Source organism: Manis javanica, chromosome 15 (assembly GCF_040802235.1).
Source record: "Manis javanica isolate MJ-LG chromosome 15, MJ_LKY, whole genome shotgun sequence".
In the NCBI taxonomy this organism is placed as follows: Eukaryota; Metazoa; Chordata; class Mammalia; order Pholidota; family Manidae; genus Manis; species Manis javanica.
In genome coordinates this window covers 11,663,284-11,678,319 of record NC_133170.1, presented here as the reverse complement: position 1 = coordinate 11,678,319, position 15,036 = coordinate 11,663,284, and the positions used below count along the sequence as shown (strand labels likewise).

The window sequence follows — 15,036 nt, the reverse complement described above, 5'->3', positions numbered from 1 at the left end:
AGCTGGGTGTTCATTCTGAGGACAGTGGGAGCCACTGAAGGGCTCTTTAAAAGAGGGATAGAGTCAGATTTGAATTTTCCAAAGACCATTCGATAAAACAAGGAAACCAGAACACAGAAATAATTGCACAAAAGGACACCATTATGTGGCAACTGGGTGGGTACAGCCCAAAGGCGGTGTAACTCCCACTGGAATTACAGTGGTGGCTACGACAAGTGGACATGTAAGGGATGCTGTGGTGCGCCGTGCAGGACCCCCTTCAGGATCCAGGCACTCCCCCGGCCCTGGGGAAAGTAAACTGCAGAGAACTTACAATTGAATCATTTCTGGAAAATGGAAATTTCCCTCAGCTAGAGGAACTGCTTTCCCCAAGGTAAAATCCTCCCTACAGTAGCCAATAATCAAAGTCTGGATATAAGGGGGTGAGACAGCATTGGCACAGTGCAGCCCACTTGCCTGTATTAAGGTCAATGACAGAAGGCTCACCTTGAAGATGACCACCAGCCTCTGACTAATCCTGCTCGCCTCACCTCTTACAGATGTTCCCAAGAACCCTCTTCCATAAACTGCCTGCAGACCATCTCCCTCTCAGTCTTCTTCTGGGGACCCCAGTCTAAGAAAGCATAGAAGGGTTTTTCGATTTGTTTTTAAATCATCATGTAAATTATTTCATGCTCATTATTCCATAAACTGCTGTTTATAGAATGGCTGTTTCAGGATCATCTTAGACCTAGGAGTAGAGTGACCCAAGTAAATTAAACAATACTCAATATGACAGTGTTATAGCAAAACTTTGCTACCCAATTCACTACCCAGGGAATTAAAATCCAAAGCAAGAGACTGGCTCGACCCAGTTAATCCACCTACAGATTTTTCGTTCATTGGTTTTCCACTAAAACTGGTAAACACAGCCATTAAAATACCTGGGAGCTAAAGCTGGAGAACAAGTATCTGACTCTGATGTGAACCAGGAGACACTGAATGGGCCTGTCTGATCTCTACAACAGAGCGTTCAACCCAGCGATTTGAGTACATCCTTTCTGCTTCGTTGGTCACCAATGGATTTTCTGTTAAGTTCAATTGAGTCTGGCACTCTTTTTAGCCTTTCTCTTTTGAGGGAAAGGTTGATGCTGTTTAAAGGTCTTACTAAAAAGCAGAGCCCTTTGATTGAGAATCTCAAAAAAGACTATATCAAGAGCACACCTTTTAATACAGAGCCACACACTACCTTATTTTAAGCCCAGCAAGGGAAGCCTAATTGTCAGAGGATTTTTTTATTAGTTCATTTTTATGAAGTGCACATCCCCACAGAGGCAGTTTAATCTGGGGAGAAGAGTTAGTGAGAACACTTGGTGCTTTGTGTAAATTTAGTGTACTCAGTGTTCTAGCTCCAATAGCCATTTGGACAACCAAATATCAGGTTTTTGCATTTTCGTGGTTCTTAGGCCCTACTAACCTAGAAAAAAGGCACAGTATTTTAGAAAGGTCACGGTATAAAAGTCCTTATGTTGGGAAGTAATTTAAGAGATGATCAGTAATCCACTTGCAATAGAATTTTACTTTGATAAGGTAAGTGGGAACAAGAGCAATATTTTTTTTTAAAAATCAAACATTGTCTCTTTCTGATTTTCTACTTTTATAATCATGATTCTTTAAAAAAAAAAAAACCTCTAGAGATATGCCTGTCAATTGTGTTTGCTCTCAGACCAGATTAGCTCTCACTCTGCTCTATATGATGGGGGGTTGAATCTTGCATATCATATTTCTCCAGGCTCCATTGCTAACTAGCTTTAAATCAGATTCTTTCAGTGAGAGGAACCGTCAGAATAAAGTGGGATGAGCGAGAAGCCGTCTTTCTTTGCTTCAGGAAGCGTATCTACCAATAGCTCAGTAACTTGTGTTGCCTCAAGGGTCTAGTTCCCAGAGGACAGCTCCTCCCTCTGATTTATATAATAATCATATACAATGTATGATCCGTAGATAATACATCATATCTACTGCAGAACTAAGCTAGGATATCATAACATTCAGTCTATGTCTTTAATCTGCTCTCAGCTTCACATTTGGTAGATTTTATCTTGCAGTTAGATACCCAGCCCCAAGAACGATATAGGTGCACAGTAGATACTTAATAAATATTTACTAAATGAATGAATGAATAAATGTTCCTCCTAATAAAACAAGTTGCTGTGGTTGAGTCACAGGTAAGAAGTTGGAGGGTCTGCTCTGAGGGGAAGGACAGAGGCAAAAATAGGTCATGGAAAAAGGGAAGTATTTGGTGGGGGCAGGGAAAGGAACGTTGTGGCCAGGAAGCCAACTATGAGTTGTGTAAATCATTAACTCGGGGATTGTTGACAAAAGGTTTTAGTACTACTTTATAACTCTGGAGGATTTAAGAGCTGAGGCCCTTGAGAATAACTTGTCATGCTCGTCAAAGAAATGAAAATCACGTAAAACACGAGAGGTGCCTGAAAAAGTCTCTTTTATGTTCCTTATCCTTTAACCACTGTATGCTCTCAATGCTCCTTGGCTGACTTGTGGTTTGGTACCAGAAGCCACAGGGACAATGTCAGGAGTTCTGGCACCACCGAGGCCTCTTGCTTCCCTGAAGAGCACTGGGCCAAGCTTCTAAACCAGAGGTGAGCGCAGGTGACCACTAGGTCCCACTATGTAACACGATGACACAAAGCCAGAGAGACCAGCCTCTGTCATCTGCCAAGAGTCCTGAGCTTTTTCAAACATTCAAGTGACTCTACAGTGTTCATCAGTTATAGACTGTTTCTGTGCGTCTCACTCTAAGTGGAATTTGTCAACTGAATGGGATGTATTTGGGTGGTCTTTTTTTTAGAGCACTCCAATGTGCTCTGAATAACTGAAAAATCTTTTTGACAAAGGTCAAAAAGGCTTCAGGAGGAAATACAAAACAAAGGCTTGTATTTAAAAGCAAAACTGGGAGGATGTTGATTTTGCCCCCAATCATACAGCAAGCATATTATTGAAAATGTACTCTTATCAGCAAATGGAACCATCTGGGCTCCAGCTATACTTGTAAAAAGGAAACCTGGACCGCTTACGAAGCCCATCCACCTCCTACAATAGGATGTGTACACATGCCATATGGTATGAGAGTCTTTTAATGATTAAAAAACTCTTATTTACTCAGCCTGATTACATGCTAATGGCCAAGAAAAGGCTCTTCTGTTTAAATGCATTGTGATCCTGTACAGCCATGCTTCTCAAACTAGAGTGTCAGTCAAACATCTAGGGATGTGGGATGTGATGGAGTAAGAGATCCCGGGGGGGGGGGGGGGGGGGAACAGACCATAACTTCCAAGTATATCAAACTTAGAAAACAAAATTAAATAATTTGCATGTAATGCAAACAGTATTTCACTTTAGCATGAACACACTCTGTTGTAGTACAGAATGCAAAAATTCACAGGTATTTTATCATGAATATTAAAAGTGCACAGAACTTTCACTTTCCGAGACTTGAGAGCCAAATCTTCAGGATATACTGACTACACAAACTCCAAGGCCCACCTCAAGTTCAAGGTGCCTGATCTCTCTCCAAGTACTCCAGCCCCACCAGCCCTTTCTCTCGGCTGTTTTTCCTCTGCACTGCCTCCCCCAAAGCGGGGGGTTTCAAAGCTCTATTGTTTCATGATTCAGTTGGATTTTCTGAACTATCAAAAATCTCACTGAGAAAGGGTTATGGTCTTCACATCCCTTTACTTGATATAGATTATATGAATTATTTGTGAAAGTAATTTTAATAAAAAGACTATGACTATTGATACTTCAAATGGAAAAGCACAAAATTAAAATGGATCCTTCTACAAGAATGATGGCATGATTATTGCACTAAACCGTTAGTCCTAGGATGTAAAGTACTTTAACATATTAAATATTTTCATTCACATTATTTCTTCTGAAATACTGAAATTCTTAGATGGCACGTGGATAAACCTACTTCCCTGATGGCATTAATGGAATCATTATGAAGGAAGATATAAAAGCTTCAGGCACCTTATCTGGCTCACTCCGGGGCTGGTTCGCACTAGCCGCACACTCTGCTGTCTGTCGAGCACGCCTATCCCTCCTGCCCGACTGTTGCACATTTAGTATAAGCAAAGCAGCCAGGAAGGTGTTTCCCATCTCATTCCATGAATCACTCACACTTCCCTGTCTCAGTGTTTGATTGTCTGGTCCAAACACACTTACACTTCATCAGCTTTAGGTTTCAACTGACATGCCACCCCATTATGAATGTATTTCTGCTTTTCTTCAAAGTCAGACCTCCAATCTTCCAGATTCAGATCCCTTTTGGTGAAATGTGGAAGAATGAACATTGTCGATGCATTTAGGGAAAATTTCCCAGAATCCTTCCACATTACTGATAATCTGAGACAAATGTCAGGTGAGATGTGGGTAATAAAGTTCAGATGAGAACTTTCGGAACTGCAGTGCCATTTTGAAGCCTGACTAGTAGAGAACATACTGCGAAGTAGGATAAAATGTCCAGACATATTTAAAATAGAAAACACACATATGATGCAAAATACAGCATAAATGTATTAATCTATTAAAGTAGATACACACATACCTTTTTTCAGGGCTATTCATACTTTAAATAATGGCTTTTCCATCAAACCAAACAATGAATAAGGGATATTTAATACTAAAACATGTTTGAATTTTAGCAACTTCTGTTTTTACTTAAGAAAATGTATTTAAATGATGACAGCTGCCATTTTGATAAACTTAAATCTGTATGCTAACAAGTCTACGATGGGACTACACTAAACTATTTGTCACGAATTGACACTGCTAAGTGCAGGGCTAGACAGTTCTCAGCAAAGTTCAAAGTACTAATTGCTTAAACCAAGGCCTTGGTTTAAGGTGAGGACTAATGAACTGACCTGGCCCCAGAAAACTTCCAGAGATGCTTTGAAGTACTTTCAAGTATAAAATGAATGCAGTGTTTTAAGTAGAGGTTCACTGGAATTTTACCAAGGTAGACGGATATAAAAAGAAGTTCTTTCAGGTTGCAGTCACTTTAGCAATAATATATTTAATAAATATAGATGAAATGTCACCAAACTAACACACCACTTCTATGTTTTTTTAAATTGCGCAATAAAAGGCACTTAAGTTATGATACTAATAAGTGTGCCAATGACTATTTTTTGAAACAAAATGGGTACTGTAAAGTTTGTGATCTCCTAAGGTTCAAAAAGTCCTTGGAAGTAAAGCTACAATGTAACGGTGATAATGAAGTCTAAAATCCTTCAGTGTCTACTGGTTCTTCTATTATCAGCTCCTTCTACCTCTCTGCAAGTGAGTGTATCATCTGCCACTAGATTCCTGTCATAGTGACTTCCTTCTCATTCAACCATACCTCTCTCTTTCTCAACCCAGGTTATTTATGTTTGAAGACCCCCTGCTTGAAAAACTCTCTCCCTGGTTGTGGGCAGAGCTGACTCAATGGTATTACGCATGTCTCAGGCATGTCTTTGCTGAATAACTTACCTGATGAAGATATCACCTTTCCTCAGGTCCCCTCTGTCCTATCATATTTCCTCTTTTTTTTTTTTGTAATGCTTAGTGTGGTAAAGTACATATAACATAAAATTTACCATCTTAAACATTTTTAAATGTACAATTCAGTAGTGTTAAATACATTCATGTTGTTGTGTATACTATCTCCAGAACTCTTTCCACCTTGCAATACTGAAATTCTATACCCATTAGACAAGTCCTCTTTTTCTTTTTGCCCCAGCCCCTGTCAACCACCATTCTATTTCTTTATCTATTACTTCAATTTCTCTAGGTACTTCACATAAGGGGAACCATATAGTATTTGTCTTTTGGTGACTGGCTTATTTCACTTGGCATAATAACCTCAAGGTTTATCCATATTGTAGCATGTGTCAAAATTTCCTTCCTTTTTTGAAGTTGAATTTTAATCCTTTGTATAGATAAACCACATTTTGTTTATCTGTTCATCCACTGATGGATACTTGAGTTGTTCCCACGTTTTGGCTATTGTGTGCAATACCGTTGTGAATATAGGTGGGCAGATATCTCCTTGAGACCCTGCTTTCAATTCTTTTTGGATATATACACAGAAGTGGAATAAGTGGAATTGTTGGATCATATGTTTAACTTTTTGAGATACCTCCATGCTGTTTTCCAAAATGACTATACCACTATATCCTCCAACAGTGCACAAGAGTTCCAATTTCTCCAGTTCCTTAAAGACACTTGGTATTTTATGTTATTTTAAACAGTAGTCATCCTAATGGATGTGAGGTGGTTCTATATTCCTTTTCAGCATGTAAGTACCTTTGTTCATTTACTCACTGTTTACTTTCTTGCTGAGCCAGTTTGAGATAGACTTGCCAAAGAAGATTAAGGAACCAATCTAAAAGATGTGACAGATTCTTTCTGAAATGTTTTGGTATAGTCTGGAATTAAAATAGAAAACAGAATCATTTAAAATTGAATACCCCATCAATGGGCACTGGCCATGAGTACTAGTGCTGAAAAGGGTCTTGATAATTCTTTCTGTAGAAACCTCAGAACTTGGTAGAGCCCAGCCTGGAATGGGATTTGCTCTCTCTCACTTACTTGCTCAGAGGACCTCTGATCAGCTATTTAACCTAATTTCTTCATGTGAAAATGGAGAAAAAAAATATACACTTAAGGGACTGGGGTGTCTGTCTGCATGAGAATTAAATGATCATACCTGGTACATAGGAAAGCATTCAGTAAATGGTAGGTATTATTTGTCGTTATACAACTGATTATCCCCACCCTACTTTATTATAAGATTCTTGCACACAATCATGAAATTTAAATACCATCTATTTACTGTCTTTTACAGTGTGTGGCCTAAATAAAGATTAAAAGCTATATCAATTTGCTCATTAGTCATGATTTCCTGATTTATCATCCCCTCTATCCCTGCCTATTCACCTCACCATTGTACCCCAGGCTTAGCAAAAGATTTGACACATAATAGACAACAAAATATTTAATAGCTTGGGCAGTGATTCTACATATGTCCCTGGTTAGTATTCTATAGCTTGCTCCTCACTTCTGAGCAGGGTTCTGTGGGAATATTCCAGAAACTCCTAGAAAAAGAGTTAAGAAATTGAGAGGAATTTTGAAATGTTTCTATCCAAAGAGCAGTCCCAGATCATTAGTTGTGTGTAGAAAAGCATGGAATTAGAGTGGCCTTTAGGTAACTAGGTTGAAAGAACTATTTAATTCCTTCCCACTATACTTAAAGTATCATTTTTATTGTTATTAAAAACTGCTAATGTCAACTGAATGAACATGTTACCCAGTTTGGCACAGCCAAAACTGCTGAGGTAAGAAATTATAATGATTAGTTATTTGAGTGAAAACCATTACATGAATGCAATGGGGAGTCACAGAGCAACAACTAGATAATTTCTGTCTAACTATTGGGTAATTAATGCAGTAAGAAAATAACATGTACATATTGGGAATGAAGAATTATAGATTATTTGCACTTATTTTCTTTATGTGGCAATTAAATTAACTATCTTTGATTTCTCACCTGTTACCATGGTTATTTTCAGTGATCCAGGTCGTTAATGTCTTGAATATAATAGCTACATTAAAATTACAGCTCTTTCAACTTTGCAAAAAGATTCTGAGGGTCCTGTGAATGAGAAAGCTGCTGTAGAGTCTGGAATTAAAGAGTTGCCTGTTGAAGGAAATTGTTTAATCATCTTAAAGCTAAAAAGTCCTCCTCTTAGTTCCTGCCTGATTGCCTCCAGTATTATCCTTGAAATCTTGTTTGCTTAGGACAACAATGAATGCACAGGTGTTTTGTGACAGTAAATTCTAATTATGCCATTACCTTCCTACCTACATTGTTAATTCTTCCTCTCAATAATGAGAATAATAAGTTCTCTCTACCTGATAATTGAAAATTCTGGGAAAATAATATATATTAATTATAGGATGAGAAAAAAATATCGGAACATTATCAACCATCATTCCTCTAAAAATATTTGACTCCAGACTTATCTCCCGTGGGACCATGACATGTCCAACAGACTCAGGACACGACTCCCTGCCAGGAGCTCCTAAAACAAATGCCCCGCTGCTCATCTCATGGCTTGGTACAGATGTGAGAGTCACACTGTAAAAATCAAGGCAGTACTTTCCTAATTCTGATTTTTCTAGTTGACTTCTCTTTTCAAAAGTTATTTTATTAGATATTTATCAGGTTATTTATTTTTCTGGTTATATGCCTTCTTCCTAAAGCACCCATTTACTCTCCAGCATATGCCTAATATTTGTTGACCCAGGAGAGGACAAATGGAGGCGCACCCCTTCTCTGAGGCCAGCCCCTCTCAAATAGTTTCCCTGAGCCTATGGTCATGCACCCTAGAGGCAGAATATGACCTCTGCAGGCCAGGCCATGGGGGAAGCCTGCACAGGCCTCATCAACAGGTGTGAGGTCTTTGGACAGTGAATTACAGGGTGTGAGGCTCCTGTAGCATGTCTAGAATAGAGCCGAGTGACTAACAGCCAGGGGAGGGTGAGGCAGAGGGCCCACTAACACATGGGGTGCAGGGCAGGGCTCCAGTTCCCTGGATGATTACAGCTTACAGAGAATATGATATCCCTGAAGCACAGACAATATTCAATACCCTGACTTAACTAAACTCCGTATCTCAAATCTTCTCCATCTCCAAAGCTCTCCTTCTTGACAATAATCTTTGTCAATATGCTGTGTCAATACAGGTTAGATGAGAGATTTTATATCCTCTATGAAGCAACTCTTTCCCTGAACAAACAGGGGATCCAAAAATGGAGTCTTTTTTTCCTCTAAAGAAATTTTGGAGGGACCTTTTCTCTATTCATATTTCTTGCATTGACCTATGCACAATTTCAGACCATATCTCAAAAGTACAGCAATAAGTTAGAAGCAACTCTTTTTATATGACTCTTTAACCACAGAGGAACACAGAAAAGGGTTGGAGCCAGGCATTCAGACATTTTTTGGAACAAAGAATGAGATTAGGTTGGGCAATTACCATTCTTTGGTGTGAAGAGGAGCATTTAAGGAAAATGAAAATGCTTTACATATACCAAGAGAACAAAATAGTCAAGGTCTTACCAAGCATACAGTCTGGAAAGAGAATAGGTGTGAAAGAAAGAAGTGCTCCTGTACAAGGGAGCATTTTTCTTCCACTGATTCATTTAATCTTTTACTCGACAAATATTTCTTAAGAACTTACTATATACTACTGCATACTGTTTGGGGAACTAGGGAATCAGTAGTGAACAAAACAGTCAAGGTCTTACCAAGCATATAGTCTTAAATGGATTCGAATAAAATTAACAAAACTATTGCACTAATATAAAATTATAAACTGTGAAAAATTCTCTGGCAGAAAATGCAAGGCATGCTATATGAGCATATAGCAGATGGACTCAATCATGTCTGGGATATCAGAAAACGCTCATTTGGAAAGGATGAGCTGGAGGTGAAGAGCTTTCCAGAGAGAAAGAAAAGAAAACTCAACGGCCCTATGATGAGGAGTGCACCGTGAGTGAGAAACTGCAGGATGCCCCACACACCCAGAGTGCAGAGAGTGAGCGCGAGAAGGTTAATGTGGATTACACAGGATCTTTCAGGCCACTGTACAAATCTTGGTCTTTCCCCTAAGCACTCCACTGATGGGCTTGCATTAGGGAAGATAAGGATTAGCTTTGAATTTTACTCTCTTTTCCGTACCGAGCATCTACTAAGAACAGCATAAGAAGACTCTCAATTGAGAGGTTATTTCAGAATCCAGGAAAGACAGCACCTTGGCCCAGGATGGATGGGGGTGGAGATACACAGACCTTGATAGATGAACACTCTTTTTGGGGGTAAAATCAACCTAGGATATCAAAGATAAAGGTAAGAGAGGGTGACTCTTGGTTTCTGGATAAAACAATGAGGCGCATAATGGTGTCATTTGTTAAGATAGGCGCGTTGAAGAAGAATCAAGTTTGGGTCCACAGAGCAGAGTTCAGCTTTGCATCTGAAGGTCTAAAGGACAGAGTGGTTAAGTTTTCATTATCAAGATAACATTTCCACGACTGCTATCAGGTCCAAGCCTGAGCCTTTAAACCAAACGGGTGGTGAGAGGGGACAGTCTTGGACTTCTGTTATGGTTTGCTTACTTCGATTACCTCAGTCTGCGAATGAAAACAGAGGAGAAACTGTGTGTGTGCATTTTAACTCAGTTTTTAAGTTCACAATTTTTTAAAACCTCATTAATAATGAACTTAGCAAACTTTTAAAGCTGGAAAACATCATACAAAGCGGAAGAGTTGAAAAAAAAACGTGCACCCCCAAGGCCTGTGATTAGCCCCAAAGTTACTCAGCGAGTGAGTAGGTAGAAATCAGCCAGAATTCCACTAACAACCAGAGCAGCTGCTCCTTCCATGACAGGGACACTGTGGTTCCTGGCCCGGCTGAGAGTCCACATCACCTGGGGGCTGGGGGAGAGTAGGGCATGGATCTTGTACACACATGTGCTGGGCCCCTATCCCTGAGATTCATCTGGAGTGGAGACCAAGGGTCTGTGCTTTTAAATGCCTTCCAGGCAGTTTGATGACCGGCCGGATGCAGTACCCAGTGTATTTAATATCCCATACTTCTTCTTAGACCATCTTGTAAGATTTTTAAATTGATATTTTAAAAAAATATTTTTCCTAATTAAATACTTCTACTTTATAAGGCAACTAAAAGTATTCATTATGAAAAGTATTCATCCCTGGAGTGAATTCAAACTTCTAAAATTCAGTTTGACGTATATGTGAATGGTAAAAGGCTTTTCCATTTTTGCAGAAAAATAACTTAACCCAGTGCAAAAATGATCCAATGTAAATGTGTCTCTTTTATAAAATAAAAATGCCTTGGCGATGCTAGGAGTCTTCTAGAAATTTAAAATGGCTTTGTACTCTTAAGAATCAAATGTCTAATTTAGGCATTTCACTTTACACCTTAAAAAAAAAAAAAGACACAATAGGTCAAAATCCAGCCCAACTTATTCCTGTGAACTATAAAATACTCAAAAGGATTTTAAAAAATGGTGGTGGTGGTGGGGGGGGTTACATACAAGAGCAATTACTTTTGTATAAATAACATTAATACCAGATTTTATAAACAATACAAACAAGCTAGTAAACTTGGAAAACTAAGCAAAATTGGATACTGTCAATATAACATAAAATAACTTCTCAAATATTGATAATCAATCTAGACTTCAACAAAAGGAATCACAGAGATCAAAGTGAAGTGAAGTAATTATACAGACGAAGGCACAGGAAGGGCGCAGAGACTGTAGGCAGGGAATGGCACATCTGGCTTTAGTACAGAGATGAATACAGTGAGTTATTTTTGTCTGACTGACCATTATGCCCCAGAAACATGCAAATGCTTTCCCGGTCTCTTTCTCTGCAGATTCCACACACCTTTGTTTCTCTCTGTCCCTCCTCCTCCCTCTCTCTCCCTTTCTCTCTTGGTGGCCATTAACTATACTGACAGTTTGACAGGCTGAAATAAGGAAATAAAACACTTAAACATTGTTTCCTGATGCATGCATTCATCTCTTCTGCCAAACACAGATATTGAGGAGATACTTCACTCCTCCTGTCAGCTCACTAAATTACACCCCTGCTCGCAGGCGACACCACACTCAGGTCTCTCAGTCTCTGTGCAGCGCGCCGCCTTCCAGAATATGCAAGGGCTTCTTCATTCTTATTGCCGAAATCCCTCCTGTATCATTTTTAATACAGAATTTTCCTAAGCTATGGATTGGATTTCTGTATAAGAGCTGATTATTTTCCTACTTTTTAAAAACCTGTCAGAATTCAGTTTATGTTTCAGAGCACTTTGACTTGAGCAAACAGATACTGAACCACTATCTTTCTCATAACCAATGAAGAGTTTTGACTTTTCAAAACTCGATACTGATTAACCTAACACTGATTGTCTTGACAGGTTCAGGGACAGAAAAAAAAAAAGGTTGACCATGACATCCCAAAATACGTCCAGGCCACAAATAATAGATGCTTCTTTCATTATTATTTGCATGCAGCAACTAAAATCAGACTTCTGTAGAGCAAACTTTGTAAGTCGTACAAGTAATAATAAACTTCTTTCAAAGGAGGTAGCTGTGGATTAAATAATGAGAGAATAGTAGGTAAGAGGGAAGGTTAATGACTTACACTTGGTTATTTACCAACCTCTTATAACCATCAACAGGAAGGAGAAATTTCAAAGTGAGACATTTAAAAGTTTAAAACAAAAAATAATGGAAATAAACCTCCAAGATTTTTCTTTGCTTCATGCTCTCCATAGCATTTAGTGACTACTAGAAATTTAAAATGGTTTTAATTTTAATTTTAAAATACACAAGTATATATCCTCTGGCAGATAGTAAGGAGAATCCCACAGGCATATGCTGCCCAGCTTCTAAGGAACCTGCGGTCTAGAATTGGCGTCACAATCATGAGGAACTAGAATGCAAGGTGGAAGGTATTTCCAAATGAAGGTGTAGATAAGGTGCCATGGAAATTCAACGGAGGAAGGAATACGCTTACCCCCAACCACCCCCAATTAAGAATGCACAACTCACCTTGACTAAAATGTCAAAATATTTCCTCTATTATAAGACTTACACACTTTGTTTGTAATTACTTGTTTTATGTTCTAGACCTTCTCTGCCAGGCCATAAAATCTGTGAGGTCCTATTTCTGGTCCACTTTGTTCATGACTGTATTTTCAAACTGACAGTGGGTGGCATGCCAATAAATACTTGTGGAATGGATGAGTGAATTACCTTACAATAATAAGTAATGATTGAAACTGAATCTCCTGAGTCTGGTTTTCTTAGTTTCTTTTCATGGAATGCCCTATCTTACTGAAGGAAACTTGTGTAAAACTGCTGGACACCCCCATGATCATAGACAGTGTCTTTAATTAGCACAATGGCCAAAACATAGCTGTAACCAAATGACCGTATTTGTAGCTGAGGGTTTCCTCTTACTCATAAAGACCCTCTTGCACAATCTTATAACCATTAGTGATCACAGGATTAATCACAAAGGTGACGCACAGGAAAACTCTTTGCTGTGCATTTTTCATCTCTTTTGCTCTTTTTCCCAAAGAATAACACTTTCTAAAAATGTCCTTGCACCATCTTCCATCGTAATCCAGTTACAGCTAATATAAGTTATCAATAGAACTGACAGGTTGCTACAGTAAAGGTTATAAAACAATAAATGTAAGCATAGGTCATCAAGCAAGTCCATTTGAAGAATAGCTCAATGAGATAAGATTAAATTCTTTTACAACAAACTAGTATCAAAATCATTTTGCTTTATCAAATGTTATCTGAAATAAGATTAGCTACTGTTTATTAAGCCCTTATGAACGTTCCTTCACCAAAGTCTCATGATATAACCTTATAGAAAATACTTTTTATCTACATATCATTGACAAACAAACTGAGGCACAGAAAGATTATCCTGGCAATCAAGGTATCCAAGTCCTCCACAGGCCAAAACTTCAAACAATTTCATTTGCAAGTATTCCATGCTTGGCCATCATATATAATGCACTGATTATGTTAACTTTGACTTAAAATTCTCAAATATTGCACAAGGAAATTCTTCTTAGTAGTGGTCATAACTTTAAGCTCTTTCAGTATAACATGCAAAATATAAACTTTGGCACCTGACATGAAAAATATATCAATTATAACACAAGAAACGTCTTACACTATCTGATTCAAAAGAGTGTTTGGATTATGGGGTGGAGGAGTGTGTAAGGCTTGGGCGGGGCAAAGCCCTGAGAGGTGGGTTTTGCTGGAGTTTGGTGGATAAATCAAGACATGAGCAGCAGGAAAATGTTGGCTAATTTCTCCCACATGCTTCTTGCTCTTGCTTCTCCTACTGTTTTCTCAAAAGGTAACCTATTACCTTCGACAATGTTGAAAAAGGCACTTTTGGAAAAACGTGCCCTTCTCGGTCCCCTTTAGCTTACTTGTTCATATTTCTTCATGTTCGCACCTGATTTAGGATGAGATATGAACAATTCTGACCACCAAAACTGCACTCTTTCTATTAAATGTAATGCCTTCTAAAAGTTTCTTCTGGTCTTCAGAGGTCAAAAGAAACTCTGCATTTGCCATGTTCCCAGACTCTTCTCTAAATGTAATTAATAGATATTTTTATCAAGAGATAGGAAGATGGTCAATATTTTTGTTCTCAGCCTCTAAGACACCAAAATGCTTCCACGCCTTTTTCACCACTGACCAAAAAAGACATGAGTACCATGAAAAGAGAAAGACAGTCTCCTTTCCCACATAGATATCTTTCCTCAATTCTATTTTATAGAATATTCACTCATAACACTGTATCTTATAATATGGAAAACAAAGGCAGTAGAGAAAAAAAAATGGAGAGGACTGGTAGAATCATACAGAATAAGAAAGTGAAGGAAGGAAAAATAGGGTAGAAGAGAAGGAGGGAAGGAACGAGATGCTGAAAAAACAAGGGAAGGAGGCAGATCTTTTCTTCTTTCTCTACACCCTTTGGTAAAGTTGGAGGTTTCCTTCCAGACAAAACTGCTTCTTGTACTCAGCGATGTTTCAGTTTTATGTAACTTCCTTCTCCAATAGGTTAATCACAGAGGCAATTAGTCTAGCTACACACAGGATGTCACTATTCCCTTATATAAATAGAACTGAGCACACACATTTCAGACAGAGAAAAATATTCGTGAAGACAGAATTTCAACATCGAATAGAATTCTGAGCTTGTAAGATGCTATTCTGCCCAATTTGGGTTACATCCCATTGTTGTCGTCATCCTCATTTATGGAACAGCCTATAGGCTTTGTGAATGTTACGGAAGTTCTTTATGTGACCTAGGAAGGTCTGCTCCAGTCAGAGTGAGCAATCCCCAGAGAAGACGTGTCAAGACACA

The 15,036-nt window shown here is 38.6% G+C and overlaps 1 protein-coding gene across 15 annotated transcripts in view; it reads right to left on the bottom strand.

Moving 5' to 3' along the window:
* SOX5 (SRY-box transcription factor 5) overlaps positions 1–15,036 on the bottom strand; it is a 938,132-nt gene that overhangs the window by 746,171 nt on the left and 176,925 nt on the right. For 4 of the 15 annotated variants that reach the window (XM_073222260.1, XM_073222259.1, XM_073222264.1 and 1 more), the window contains one exon: positions 6,367–6,470. The exons of the other annotated variants lie outside the window; for them this stretch is intronic. The gene's annotated coding sequence lies outside the window, so the exon portion shown is untranslated. The remainder of the gene's footprint in view (positions 1–6,366; positions 6,471–15,036) is intronic. 15 annotated transcript variants of the gene reach the window in all.